General features: G+C 42.7%; 43 non-coding genes across 43 annotated transcripts; all 43 read left to right on the top strand.

Moving 5' to 3' along the window:
* Nucleotides 1–19: 19 nt before the first annotated feature.
* On the top strand, nucleotides 20–90 carry TRNAG-UCC (transfer RNA glycine (anticodon UCC)). The gene has a single exon. It is a non-coding gene; the product is annotated as a tRNA-Gly (tRNA).
* A 257-nt stretch (nucleotides 91–347) lies between these two features.
* TRNAD-GUC (transfer RNA aspartic acid (anticodon GUC)) lies at nucleotides 348–419 on the top strand. The gene has a single exon. It is a non-coding gene; the product is annotated as a tRNA-Asp (tRNA).
* Nucleotides 420–485: 66 nt separating this feature from the next.
* TRNAG-UCC (transfer RNA glycine (anticodon UCC)) lies at nucleotides 486–556 on the top strand. Its single transcript has one exon. It is a non-coding gene; the product is annotated as a tRNA-Gly (tRNA).
* A 258-nt stretch (nucleotides 557–814) lies between these two features.
* On the top strand, nucleotides 815–886 carry TRNAD-GUC (transfer RNA aspartic acid (anticodon GUC)). Its single transcript has one exon. It is a non-coding gene; the product is annotated as a tRNA-Asp (tRNA).
* Nucleotides 887–952: 66 nt separating this feature from the next.
* Nucleotides 953–1023, top strand: TRNAG-UCC (transfer RNA glycine (anticodon UCC)). The gene has a single exon. It is a non-coding gene; the product is annotated as a tRNA-Gly (tRNA).
* A 258-nt stretch (nucleotides 1024–1281) lies between these two features.
* Nucleotides 1282–1353, top strand: TRNAD-GUC (transfer RNA aspartic acid (anticodon GUC)). The gene has a single exon. It is a non-coding gene; the product is annotated as a tRNA-Asp (tRNA).
* A 66-nt stretch (nucleotides 1354–1419) lies between these two features.
* TRNAG-UCC (transfer RNA glycine (anticodon UCC)) lies at nucleotides 1420–1490 on the top strand. Its single transcript has one exon. It is a non-coding gene; the product is annotated as a tRNA-Gly (tRNA).
* A 258-nt stretch (nucleotides 1491–1748) lies between these two features.
* Nucleotides 1749–1820, top strand: TRNAD-GUC (transfer RNA aspartic acid (anticodon GUC)). The gene has a single exon. It is a non-coding gene; the product is annotated as a tRNA-Asp (tRNA).
* Nucleotides 1821–1886: 66 nt separating this feature from the next.
* On the top strand, nucleotides 1887–1957 carry TRNAG-UCC (transfer RNA glycine (anticodon UCC)). Its single transcript has one exon. It is a non-coding gene; the product is annotated as a tRNA-Gly (tRNA).
* A 258-nt stretch (nucleotides 1958–2215) lies between these two features.
* On the top strand, nucleotides 2216–2287 carry TRNAD-GUC (transfer RNA aspartic acid (anticodon GUC)). Its single transcript has one exon. It is a non-coding gene; the product is annotated as a tRNA-Asp (tRNA).
* A 66-nt stretch (nucleotides 2288–2353) lies between these two features.
* Nucleotides 2354–2424, top strand: TRNAG-UCC (transfer RNA glycine (anticodon UCC)). Its single transcript has one exon. It is a non-coding gene; the product is annotated as a tRNA-Gly (tRNA).
* Nucleotides 2425–2681: 257 nt separating this feature from the next.
* TRNAD-GUC (transfer RNA aspartic acid (anticodon GUC)) lies at nucleotides 2682–2753 on the top strand. The gene has a single exon. It is a non-coding gene; the product is annotated as a tRNA-Asp (tRNA).
* A 66-nt stretch (nucleotides 2754–2819) lies between these two features.
* TRNAG-UCC (transfer RNA glycine (anticodon UCC)) lies at nucleotides 2820–2890 on the top strand. Its single transcript has one exon. It is a non-coding gene; the product is annotated as a tRNA-Gly (tRNA).
* Nucleotides 2891–3148: 258 nt separating this feature from the next.
* On the top strand, nucleotides 3149–3220 carry TRNAD-GUC (transfer RNA aspartic acid (anticodon GUC)). Its single transcript has one exon. It is a non-coding gene; the product is annotated as a tRNA-Asp (tRNA).
* A 66-nt stretch (nucleotides 3221–3286) lies between these two features.
* On the top strand, nucleotides 3287–3357 carry TRNAG-UCC (transfer RNA glycine (anticodon UCC)). The gene has a single exon. It is a non-coding gene; the product is annotated as a tRNA-Gly (tRNA).
* Nucleotides 3358–3615: 258 nt separating this feature from the next.
* Nucleotides 3616–3687, top strand: TRNAD-GUC (transfer RNA aspartic acid (anticodon GUC)). The gene has a single exon. It is a non-coding gene; the product is annotated as a tRNA-Asp (tRNA).
* A 66-nt stretch (nucleotides 3688–3753) lies between these two features.
* On the top strand, nucleotides 3754–3824 carry TRNAG-UCC (transfer RNA glycine (anticodon UCC)). The gene has a single exon. It is a non-coding gene; the product is annotated as a tRNA-Gly (tRNA).
* A 257-nt stretch (nucleotides 3825–4081) lies between these two features.
* Nucleotides 4082–4153, top strand: TRNAD-GUC (transfer RNA aspartic acid (anticodon GUC)). The gene has a single exon. It is a non-coding gene; the product is annotated as a tRNA-Asp (tRNA).
* Nucleotides 4154–4219: 66 nt separating this feature from the next.
* On the top strand, nucleotides 4220–4290 carry TRNAG-UCC (transfer RNA glycine (anticodon UCC)). The gene has a single exon. It is a non-coding gene; the product is annotated as a tRNA-Gly (tRNA).
* Nucleotides 4291–4548: 258 nt separating this feature from the next.
* TRNAD-GUC (transfer RNA aspartic acid (anticodon GUC)) lies at nucleotides 4549–4620 on the top strand. The gene has a single exon. It is a non-coding gene; the product is annotated as a tRNA-Asp (tRNA).
* Nucleotides 4621–4686: 66 nt separating this feature from the next.
* Nucleotides 4687–4757, top strand: TRNAG-UCC (transfer RNA glycine (anticodon UCC)). The gene has a single exon. It is a non-coding gene; the product is annotated as a tRNA-Gly (tRNA).
* Nucleotides 4758–5015: 258 nt separating this feature from the next.
* On the top strand, nucleotides 5016–5087 carry TRNAD-GUC (transfer RNA aspartic acid (anticodon GUC)). Its single transcript has one exon. It is a non-coding gene; the product is annotated as a tRNA-Asp (tRNA).
* A 66-nt stretch (nucleotides 5088–5153) lies between these two features.
* Nucleotides 5154–5224, top strand: TRNAG-UCC (transfer RNA glycine (anticodon UCC)). The gene has a single exon. It is a non-coding gene; the product is annotated as a tRNA-Gly (tRNA).
* Nucleotides 5225–5481: 257 nt separating this feature from the next.
* On the top strand, nucleotides 5482–5553 carry TRNAD-GUC (transfer RNA aspartic acid (anticodon GUC)). Its single transcript has one exon. It is a non-coding gene; the product is annotated as a tRNA-Asp (tRNA).
* A 66-nt stretch (nucleotides 5554–5619) lies between these two features.
* On the top strand, nucleotides 5620–5690 carry TRNAG-UCC (transfer RNA glycine (anticodon UCC)). Its single transcript has one exon. It is a non-coding gene; the product is annotated as a tRNA-Gly (tRNA).
* A 258-nt stretch (nucleotides 5691–5948) lies between these two features.
* TRNAD-GUC (transfer RNA aspartic acid (anticodon GUC)) lies at nucleotides 5949–6020 on the top strand. The gene has a single exon. It is a non-coding gene; the product is annotated as a tRNA-Asp (tRNA).
* A 66-nt stretch (nucleotides 6021–6086) lies between these two features.
* On the top strand, nucleotides 6087–6157 carry TRNAG-UCC (transfer RNA glycine (anticodon UCC)). The gene has a single exon. It is a non-coding gene; the product is annotated as a tRNA-Gly (tRNA).
* A 257-nt stretch (nucleotides 6158–6414) lies between these two features.
* Nucleotides 6415–6486, top strand: TRNAD-GUC (transfer RNA aspartic acid (anticodon GUC)). Its single transcript has one exon. It is a non-coding gene; the product is annotated as a tRNA-Asp (tRNA).
* A 66-nt stretch (nucleotides 6487–6552) lies between these two features.
* Nucleotides 6553–6623, top strand: TRNAG-UCC (transfer RNA glycine (anticodon UCC)). The gene has a single exon. It is a non-coding gene; the product is annotated as a tRNA-Gly (tRNA).
* Nucleotides 6624–6881: 258 nt separating this feature from the next.
* On the top strand, nucleotides 6882–6953 carry TRNAD-GUC (transfer RNA aspartic acid (anticodon GUC)). The gene has a single exon. It is a non-coding gene; the product is annotated as a tRNA-Asp (tRNA).
* Nucleotides 6954–7019: 66 nt separating this feature from the next.
* Nucleotides 7020–7090, top strand: TRNAG-UCC (transfer RNA glycine (anticodon UCC)). The gene has a single exon. It is a non-coding gene; the product is annotated as a tRNA-Gly (tRNA).
* Nucleotides 7091–7348: 258 nt separating this feature from the next.
* Nucleotides 7349–7420, top strand: TRNAD-GUC (transfer RNA aspartic acid (anticodon GUC)). Its single transcript has one exon. It is a non-coding gene; the product is annotated as a tRNA-Asp (tRNA).
* Nucleotides 7421–7486: 66 nt separating this feature from the next.
* Nucleotides 7487–7557, top strand: TRNAG-UCC (transfer RNA glycine (anticodon UCC)). The gene has a single exon. It is a non-coding gene; the product is annotated as a tRNA-Gly (tRNA).
* Nucleotides 7558–7814: 257 nt separating this feature from the next.
* TRNAD-GUC (transfer RNA aspartic acid (anticodon GUC)) lies at nucleotides 7815–7886 on the top strand. Its single transcript has one exon. It is a non-coding gene; the product is annotated as a tRNA-Asp (tRNA).
* A 66-nt stretch (nucleotides 7887–7952) lies between these two features.
* TRNAG-UCC (transfer RNA glycine (anticodon UCC)) lies at nucleotides 7953–8023 on the top strand. Its single transcript has one exon. It is a non-coding gene; the product is annotated as a tRNA-Gly (tRNA).
* A 258-nt stretch (nucleotides 8024–8281) lies between these two features.
* On the top strand, nucleotides 8282–8353 carry TRNAD-GUC (transfer RNA aspartic acid (anticodon GUC)). Its single transcript has one exon. It is a non-coding gene; the product is annotated as a tRNA-Asp (tRNA).
* A 66-nt stretch (nucleotides 8354–8419) lies between these two features.
* On the top strand, nucleotides 8420–8490 carry TRNAG-UCC (transfer RNA glycine (anticodon UCC)). Its single transcript has one exon. It is a non-coding gene; the product is annotated as a tRNA-Gly (tRNA).
* A 257-nt stretch (nucleotides 8491–8747) lies between these two features.
* Nucleotides 8748–8819, top strand: TRNAD-GUC (transfer RNA aspartic acid (anticodon GUC)). Its single transcript has one exon. It is a non-coding gene; the product is annotated as a tRNA-Asp (tRNA).
* Nucleotides 8820–8885: 66 nt separating this feature from the next.
* Nucleotides 8886–8956, top strand: TRNAG-UCC (transfer RNA glycine (anticodon UCC)). Its single transcript has one exon. It is a non-coding gene; the product is annotated as a tRNA-Gly (tRNA).
* A 258-nt stretch (nucleotides 8957–9214) lies between these two features.
* On the top strand, nucleotides 9215–9286 carry TRNAD-GUC (transfer RNA aspartic acid (anticodon GUC)). Its single transcript has one exon. It is a non-coding gene; the product is annotated as a tRNA-Asp (tRNA).
* Nucleotides 9287–9352: 66 nt separating this feature from the next.
* Nucleotides 9353–9423, top strand: TRNAG-UCC (transfer RNA glycine (anticodon UCC)). Its single transcript has one exon. It is a non-coding gene; the product is annotated as a tRNA-Gly (tRNA).
* A 257-nt stretch (nucleotides 9424–9680) lies between these two features.
* Nucleotides 9681–9752, top strand: TRNAD-GUC (transfer RNA aspartic acid (anticodon GUC)). Its single transcript has one exon. It is a non-coding gene; the product is annotated as a tRNA-Asp (tRNA).
* Nucleotides 9753–9818: 66 nt separating this feature from the next.
* TRNAG-UCC (transfer RNA glycine (anticodon UCC)) lies at nucleotides 9819–9889 on the top strand. The gene has a single exon. It is a non-coding gene; the product is annotated as a tRNA-Gly (tRNA).
* Nucleotides 9890–10030: the final 141 nt, after the last annotated feature.

The raw sequence follows: 10030 nt of genomic DNA on the forward strand, positions 1-10030 counted from the left end.
CGAAGTGTGACCTATGCAAGCATCGGTAGTTCAATGGTAGAATTCTCGCCTTCCAAGCGGGAGGTCCGGGTTCGATTCCCGGCCGGTGCAAGCCGTACGATCTCGTTTCTTTGACTCTCAAAATCGTGCACATTTTTTGTAAAACCAATAACGTTTCTCGAAAAGTAAAGGGTTCAGAAATCGCCTTGACTATTATTTCTAGCGTAGAGTATTTTATTGGGTTTCTTTTTCTTCAAACTCACTTTTTCATTTAATTAGTGACTATCGCGCATGCTCCGGGACTTAGCGAAAAAAATTCGGATAGAAGTACTATAAGTTTAAAAAACTGAGATAACCAATTTTACTCATCCTCGGTAGTATAGTGGTGAGTATCCTCGCCTGTCACGCGAGAGACCGGGGTTCGATTCCCCGCCGGGGAGCGGTTTATTATATGTATACTAATCTAGGCTTCTTTTGTGTGTCATATCGAAGTGTGACCTATGCAAGCATCGGTAGTTCAATGGTAGAATTCTCGCCTTCCAAGCGGGAGGTCCGGGTTCGATTCCCGGCTGGTGCAACCCGTACGATCTCGTTTCTTTGACTCTCAAAATCGTGCACATTTTTTGTAAAACCAATAACGTTTCTCGAAAAGTAAAGGGTTCAGAAATCGCCTTGACCATTATTTCTAGCGTAGAGTATTTTATTGGGTTACTTTTTCTTCAAACTCACTTTTTCATTTAATTAGTGACTATCGCGCATGCTCCGGGACTTAGCGAAAAAAATTCGGATAGAAGTACTATAAGTTTGAAAAACTGAGATAACCAACTTTTATTCATCCTCGGTAGTATAGTGGTGAGTATCCTCGCCTGTCACGCGAGAGACCGGGGTTCGATTCCCCGCCGGGGAGGGGTTTTTTAAATGTATACTAATCTAGGCTTCTTTTGTGTGTCATATCGAAGTGTGACCTATGCAAGCATCGGTAGTTCAATGGTAGAATTCTCGCCTTCCAAGCGGGAGGTCCGGGTTCGATTCCCGGCCGGTGCAAGCCGTACGATCTCGTTTCTTTGACTCTCAAAATCGTGCACATTTTTTGTAAAACCAATAACGTTTCTCGAAAAGTAAAGGGTTCAGAAATCGCCTTGACTATTATTTCTAGCGTAGAGTATTTTATTGGGTTACTTTTTCTTCAAACTCACTTTTTCATTTAATTAGTGACTATCGCGCATGCTCCGGGACTTAGCGAAAAAAATTCGGATAGAAGTACTATAAGTTTGAAAAACTGAGATAACCAACTTTTATTCATCCTCGGTAGTATAGTGGTGAGTATCCTCGCCTGTCACGCGAGAGACCGGGGTTCGATTCCCCGCCGGGGAGCGGTTTTTTAAATGTATACTAATCTAGGCTTCTTTTGTGTGTCATATCGAAGTGTGACCTATGCAAGCATCGGTAGTTCAATGGTAGAATTCTCGCCTTCCAAGCGGGAGGTCCGGGTTCGATTCCCGGCCGGTGCAAGCCGTACGATCTCGTTTCTTTGACTCTCAAAATCGTGCACATTTTTTGTAAAACCAATAACGTTTCTCGAAAAGTAAAGGGTTCAGAAATCGCCTTGACTATTATTTCTAGCGTAGAGTATTTTATTGGGTTACTTTTTCTTCAAACTCACTTTTTCATTTAATTAGTGACTATCGCGCATGCTCCGGGACTTAGCGAAAAAAATTCGGATAGAAGTACTATAAGTTTGAAAAACTGAGATAACCAAATTTTATTCATCCTCGGTAGTATAGTGGTGAGTATCCTCGCCTGTCACGCGAGAGACCGGGGTTCGATTCCCCGCCGGGGAGGGGTTTTTTAAATGTATACTAATCTAGGCTTCTTTTGTGTGTCATATCGAAGTGTGACCTATGCAAGCATCGGTAGTTCAATGGTAGAATTCTCGCCTTCCAAGCGGGAGGTCCGGGTTCGATTCCCGGCCGGTGCAAGCCGTACGATCTCGTTTCTTTGACTCTCAAAATCGTGCACATTTTTTGTAAAACCAATAACGTTTCTCGAAAAGTAAAGGGTTCAGAAATCGCCTTGACTATTATTTCTAGCGTAGAGTATTTTATTGGGTTACTTTTTCTTCAAACTCACTTTTTCATTTAATTAGTGACTATCGCGCATGCTCCGGGACTTAGCGAAAAAAATTCGGATAGAAGTACTATAAGTTTGAAAAACTGAGATAACCAACTTTTATTCATCCTCGGTAGTATAGTGGTGAGTATCCTCGCCTGTCACGCGAGAGACCGGGGTTCGATTCCCCGCCGGGGAGCGGTTTTTTAAATGTATACTAATCTAGGCTTCTTTTGTGTGTCATATCGAAGTGTGACCTATGCAAGCATCGGTAGTTCAATGGTAGAATTCTCGCCTTCCAAGCGGGAGGTCCGGGTTCGATTCCCGGCCGGTGCAAGCCGTACGATCTCGTTTCTTTGACTCTCAAAATCGTGCACATTTTTTGTAAAACCAATAACGTTTCTCGAAAAGTAAAGGGTTCAGAAATCGCCTTGACTATTATTTCTAGCGTAGAGTATTTTATTGGGTTTCTTTTTCTTCAAACTCACTTTTTCATTTAATTAGTGACTATCGCGCATGCTCCGGGACTTAGCGAAAAAAATTCGGATAGAAGTACTATAAGTTTAAAAAACTGAGATAACCAATTTTACTCATCCTCGGTAGTATAGTGGTGAGTATCCTCGCCTGTCACGCGAGAGACCGGGGTTCGATTCCCCGCCGGGGAGCGGTTTATTATATGTATACTAATCTAGGCTTCTTTTGTGTGTCATATCGAAGTGTGACCTATGCAAGCATCGGTAGTTCAATGGTAGAATTCTCGCCTTCCAAGCGGGAGGTCCGGGTTCGATTCCCGGCCGGTGCAACCCGTACGATCTCGTTTCTTTGACTCTCAAAATCGTGCACATTTTTTGTAAAACCAATAACGTTTCTCGAAAAGTAAAGGGTTCAGAAATCGCCTTGACCATTATTTCTAGCGTAGAGTATTTTATTGGGTTACTTTTTCTTCAAACTCACTTTTTCATTTAATTAGTGACTATCGCGCATGCTCCGGGACTTAGCGAAAAAAATTCGGATAGAAGTACTATAAGTTTGAAAAACTGAGATAACCAACTTTTATTCATCCTCGGTAGTATAGTGGTGAGTATCCTCGCCTGTCACGCGAGAGACCGGGGTTCGATTCCCCGCCGGGGAGGGGTTTTTTAAATGTATACTAATCTAGGCTTCTTTTGTGTGTCATATCGAAGTGTGACCTATGCAAGCATCGGTAGTTCAATGGTAGAATTCTCGCCTTCCAAGCGGGAGGTCCGGGTTCGATTCCCGGCCGGTGCAAGCCGTACGATCTCGTTTCTTTGACTCTCAAAATCGTGCACATTTTTTGTAAAACCAATAACGTTTCTCGAAAAGTAAAGGGTTCAGAAATCGCCTTGACTATTATTTCTAGCGTAGAGTATTTTATTGGGTTACTTTTTCTTCAAACTCACTTTTTCATTTAATTAGTGACTATCGCGCATGCTCCGGGACTTAGCGAAAAAAATTCGGATAGAAGTACTATAAGTTTGAAAAACTGAGATAACCAACTTTTATTCATCCTCGGTAGTATAGTGGTGAGTATCCTCGCCTGTCACGCGAGAGACCGGGGTTCGATTCCCCGCCGGGGAGCGGTTTTTTAAATGTATACTAATCTAGGCTTCTTTTGTGTGTCATATCGAAGTGTGACCTATGCAAGCATCGGTAGTTCAATGGTAGAATTCTCGCCTTCCAAGCGGGAGGTCCGGGTTCGATTCCCGGCCGGTGCAAGCCGTACGATCTCGTTTCTTTGACTCTCAAAATCGTGCACATTTTTTGTAAAACCAATAACGTTTCTCGAAAAGTAAAGGGTTCAGAAATCGCCTTGACTATTATTTCTAGCGTAGAGTATTTTATTGGGTTTCTTTTTCTTCAAACTCACTTTTTCATTTAATTAGTGACTATCGCGCATGCTCCGGGACTTAGCGAAAAAAATTCGGATAGAAGTACTATAAGTTTAAAAAACTGAGATAACCAATTTTACTCATCCTCGGTAGTATAGTGGTGAGTATCCTCGCCTGTCACGCGAGAGACCGGGGTTCGATTCCCCGCCGGGGAGCGGTTTATTATATGTATACTAATCTAGGCTTCTTTTGTGTGTCATATCGAAGTGTGACCTATGCAAGCATCGGTAGTTCAATGGTAGAATTCTCGCCTTCCAAGCGGGAGGTCCGGGTTCGATTCCCGGCCGGTGCAACCCGTACGATCTCGTTTCTTTGACTCTCAAAATCGTGCACATTTTTTGTAAAACCAATAACGTTTCTCGAAAAGTAAAGGGTTCAGAAATCGCCTTGACCATTATTTCTAGCGTAGAGTATTTTATTGGGTTACTTTTTCTTCAAACTCACTTTTTCATTTAATTAGTGACTATCGCGCATGCTCCGGGACTTAGCGAAAAAAATTCGGATAGAAGTACTATAAGTTTGAAAAACTGAGATAACCAACTTTTATTCATCCTCGGTAGTATAGTGGTGAGTATCCTCGCCTGTCACGCGAGAGACCGGGGTTCGATTCCCCGCCGGGGAGGGGTTTTTTAAATGTATACTAATCTAGGCTTCTTTTGTGTGTCATATCGAAGTGTGACCTATGCAAGCATCGGTAGTTCAATGGTAGAATTCTCGCCTTCCAAGCGGGAGGTCCGGGTTCGATTCCCGGCCGGTGCAAGCCGTACGATCTCGTTTCTTTGACTCTCAAAATCGTGCACATTTTTTGTAAAACCAATAACGTTTCTCGAAAAGTAAAGGGTTCAGAAATCGCCTTGACTATTATTTCTAGCGTAGAGTATTTTATTGGGTTACTTTTTCTTCAAACTCACTTTTTCATTTAATTAGTGACTATCGCGCATGCTCCGGGACTTAGCGAAAAAAATTCGGATAGAAGTACTATAAGTTTGAAAAACTGAGATAACCAACTTTTATTCATCCTCGGTAGTATAGTGGTGAGTATCCTCGCCTGTCACGCGAGAGACCGGGGTTCGATTCCCCGCCGGGGAGCGGTTTTTTAAATGTATACTAATCTAGGCTTCTTTTGTGTGTCATATCGAAGTGTGACCTATGCAAGCATCGGTAGTTCAATGGTAGAATTCTCGCCTTCCAAGCGGGAGGTCCGGGTTCGATTCCCGGCCGGTGCAAGCCGTACGATCTCGTTTCTTTGACTCTCAAAATCGTGCACATTTTTTGTAAAACCAATAACGTTTCTCGAAAAGTAAAGGGTTCAGAAATCGCCTTGACTATTATTTCTAGCGTAGAGTATTTTATTGGGTTTCTTTTTCTTCAAACTCACTTTTTCATTTAATTAGTGACTATCGCGCATGCTCCGGGACTTAGCGAAAAAAATTCGGATAGTAGTACTATAAGTTTAAAAAACTGAGATAACCAATTTTACTCATCCTCGGTAGTATAGTGGTGAGTATCCTCGCCTGTCACGCGAGAGACCGGGGTTCGATTCCCCGCCGGGGAGCGGTTTATTATATGTATACTAATCTAGGCTTCTTTTGTGTGTCATATCGAAGTGTGACCTATGCAAGCATCGGTAGTTCAATGGTAGAATTCTCGCCTTCCAAGCGGGAGGTCCGGGTTCGATTCCCGGCCGGTGCAACCCGTACGATCTCGTTTCTTTGACTCTCAAAATCGTGCACATTTTTTGTAAAACCAATAACGTTTCTCGAAAAGTAAAGGGTTCAGAAATCGCCTTGACCATTATTTCTAGCGTAGAGTATTTTATTGGGTTACTTTTTCTTCAAACTCACTTTTTCATTTAATTAGTGACTATCGCGCATGCTCCGGGACTTAGCGAAAAAAATTCGGATAGAAGTACTATAAGTTTGAAAAACTGAGATAACCAACTTTTATTCATCCTCGGTAGTATAGTGGTGAGTATCCTCGCCTGTCACGCGAGAGACCGGGGTTCGATTCCCCGCCGGGGAGCGGTTTTTTAAATGTATACTAATCTAGGCTTCTTTTGTGTGTCATATCGAAGTGTGACCTATGCAAGCATCGGTAGTTCAATGGTAGAATTCTCGCCTTCCAAGCGGGAGGTCCGGGTTCGATTCCCGGCCGGTGCAAGCCGTACGATCTCGTTTCTTTGACTCTCAAAATCGTGCACATTTTTTGTAAAACCAATAACGTTTCTCGAAAAGTAAAGGGTTCAGAAATCGCCTTGACTATTATTTCTAGCGTAGAGTATTTTATTGGGTTTCTTTTTCTTCAAACTCACTTTTTCATTTAATTAGTGACTATCGCGCATGCTCCGGGACTTAGCGAAAAAAATTCGGATAGAAGTACTATAAGTTTAAAAAACTGAGATAACCAATTTTACTCATCCTCGGTAGTATAGTGGTGAGTATCCTCGCCTGTCACGCGAGAGACCGGGGTTCGATTCCCCGCCGGGGAGCGGTTTATTATATGTATACTAATCTAGGCTTCTTTTGTGTGTCATATCGAAGTGTGACCTATGCAAGCATCGGTAGTTCAATGGTAGAATTCTCGCCTTCCAAGCGGGAGGTCCGGGTTCGATTCCCGGCCGGTGCAACCCGTACGATCTCGTTTCTTTGACTCTCAAAATCGTGCACATTTTTTGTAAAACCAATAACGTTTCTCGAAAAGTAAAGGGTTCAGAAATCGCCTTGACCATTATTTCTAGCGTAGAGTATTTTATTGGGTTACTTTTTCTTCAAACTCACTTTTTCATTTAATTAGTGACTATCGCGCATGCTCCGGGACTTAGCGAAAAAAATTCGGATAGAAGTACTATAAGTTTGAAAAACTGAGATAACCAACTTTTATTCATCCTCGGTAGTATAGTGGTGAGTATCCTCGCCTGTCACGCGAGAGACCGGGGTTCGATTCCCCGCCGGGGAGCGGTTTTTTAAATGTATACTAATCTAGGCTTCTTTTGTGTGTCATATCGAAGTGTGACCTATGCAAGCATCGGTAGTTCAATGGTAGAATTCTCGCCTTCCAAGCGGGAGGTCCGGGTTCGATTCCCGGCCGGTGCAAGCCGTACGATCTCGTTTCTTTGACTCTCAAAATCGTGCACATTTTTTGTAAAACCAATAACGTTTCTCGAAAAGTAAAGGGTTCAGAAATCGCCTTGACCATTATTTCTAGCGTAGAGTATTTTATTGGGTTACTTTTTCTTCAAACTCACTTTTTCATTTAATTAGTGACTATCGCGCATGCTCCGGGACTTAGCGAAAAAAATTCGGATAGAAGTACTATAAGTTTGAAAAACTGAGATAACCAACTTTTATTCATCCTCGGTAGTATAGTGGTGAGTATCCTCGCCTGTCACGCGAGAGACCGGGGTTCGATTCCCCGCCGGGGAGCGGTTTTTTAAATGTATACTAATCTAGGCTTCTTTTGTGTGTCATATCGAAGTGTGACCTATGCAAGCATCGGTAGTTCAATGGTAGAATTCTCGCCTTCCAAGCGGGAGGTCCGGGTTCGATTCCCGGCCGGTGCAAGCCGTACGATCTCGTTTCTTTGACTCTCAAAATCGTGCACATTTTTTGTAAAACCAATAACGTTTCTCGAAAAGTAAAGGGTTCAGAAATCGCCTTGACTATTATTTCTAGCGTAGAGTATTTTATTGGGTTACTTTTTCTTCAAACTCACTTTTTCATTTAATTAGTGACTATCGCGCATGCTCCGGGACTTAGCGAAAAAAATTCGGATAGAAGTACTATAAGTTTAAAAAACTGAGATAACCAATTTTACTCATCCTCGGTAGTATAGTGGTGAGTATCCTCGCCTGTCACGCGAGAGACCGGGGTTCGATTCCCCGCCGGGGAGCGGTTTATTATATGTATACTAATCTAGGCTTCTTTTGTGTGTCATATCGAAGTGTGACCTATGCAAGCATCGGTAGTTCAATGGTAGAATTCTCGCCTTCCAAGCGGGAGGTCCGGGTTCGATTCCCGGCCGGTGCAACCCGTACGATCTCGTTTCTTTGACTCTCAAAATCGTGCACATTTTTTGTAAAACCAATAACGTTTCTCGAAAAGTAAAGGGTTCAGAAATCGCCTTGACCATTATTTCTAGCGTAGAGTATTTTATTGGGTTACTTTTTCTTCAAACTCACTTTTTCATTTAATTAGTGACTATCGCGCATGCTCCGGGACTTAGCGAAAAAAATTCGGATAGAAGTACTATAAGTTTGAAAAACTGAGATAACCAACTTTTATTCATCCTCGGTAGTATAGTGGTGAGTATCCTCGCCTGTCACGCGAGAGACCGGGGTTCGATTCCCCGCCGGGGAGCGGTTTTTTAAATGTATACTAATCTAGGCTTCTTTTGTGTGTCATATCGAAGTGTGACCTATGCAAGCATCGGTAGTTCAATGGTAGAATTCTCGCCTTCCAAGCGGGAGGTCCGGGTTCGATTCCCGGCCGGTGCAAGCCGTACGATCTCGTTTCTTTGACTCTCAAAATCGTGCACATTTTTTGTAAAACCAATAACGTTTCTCGAAAAGTAAAGGGTTCAGAAATCGCCTTGACTATTATTTCTAGCGTAGAGTATTTTATTGGGTTTCTTTTTCTTCAAACTCACTTTTTCATTTAATTAGTGACTATCGCGCATGCTCCGGGACTTAGCGAAAAAAATTCGGATAGAAGTACTATAAGTTTAAAAAACTGAGATAACCAATTTTACTCATCCTCGGTAGTATAGTGGTGAGTATCCTCGCCTGTCACGCGAGAGACCGGGGTTCGATTCCCCGCCGGGGAGCGGTTTATTATATGTATACTAATCTAGGCTTCTTTTGTGTGTCATATCGAAGTGTGACCTATGCAAGCATCGGTAGTTCAATGGTAGAATTCTCGCCTTCCAAGCGGGAGGTCCGGGTTCGATTCCCGGCCGGTGCAACCCGTACGATCTCGTTTCTTTGACTCTCAAAATCGTGCACATTTTTTGTAAAACCAATAACGTTTCTCGAAAAGTAAAGGGTTCAGAAATCGCCTTGACCATTATTTCTAGCGTAGAGTATTTTATTGGGTTACTTTTTCTTCAAACTCACTTTTTCATTTAATTAGTGACTATCGCGCATGCTCCGGGACTTAGCGAAAAAAATTCGGATAGAAGTACTATAAGTTTGAAAAACTGAGATAACCAACTTTTATTCATCCTCGGTAGTATAGTGGTGAGTATCCTCGCCTGTCACGCGAGAGACCGGGGTTCGATTCCCCGCCGGGGAGCGGTTTTTTAAATGTATACTAATCTAGGCTTCTTTTGTGTGTCATATCGAAGTGTGACCTATGCAAGCATCGGTAGTTCAATGGTAGAATTCTCGCCTTCCAAGCGGGAGGTCCGGGTTCTATTCCCGGCCGGTGCAAGCCGTACGATCTCGTTTCTTTGACTCTCAAAATCGTGCACATTTTTTGTAAAACCAATAACGTTTCTCGAAAAGTAAAGGGTTCAGAAATCGCCTTGACTATTATTTCTAGCGTAGAGTATTTTATTGGGTTTCTTTTTCTTCAAACTCACTTTTTCATTTAATTAGTGACTATCGCGCATGCTCCGGGACTTAGCGAAAAAAATTCGGATAGAAGTACTATAAGTTTAAAAAACTGAGATAACCAATTTTACTCATCCTCGGTAGTATAGTGGTGAGTATCCTCGCCTGTCACGCGAGAGACCGGGGTTCGATTCCCCGCCGGGGAGCGGTTTATTATATGTATACTAATCTAGGCTTCTTTTGTGTGTCATATCGAAGTGTGACCTATGCAAGCATCGGTAGTTCAATGGTAGAATTCTCGCCTTCCAAGCGGGAGGTCCGGGTTCGATTCCCGGCCGGTGCAACCCGTACGATCTCGTTTCTTTGACTCTCAAAATCGTGCACATTTTTTGTAAAACCAATAACGTTTCTCGAAAAGTAAAGGGTTCAGAAATCGCCTTGACCATTATTTCTAGCGTAGAGTATTTTATTGGGTTACTTTTTC

The sequence above is a fragment of the Phalangium opilio genome, unplaced genomic scaffold (assembly GCF_054372755.1).
Source record: "Phalangium opilio isolate 3A_F unplaced genomic scaffold, DU_Popi_V2 ptg000352l_1, whole genome shotgun sequence".
Classification (NCBI taxonomy): domain Eukaryota; kingdom Metazoa; phylum Arthropoda; class Arachnida; order Opiliones; family Phalangiidae; genus Phalangium; species Phalangium opilio.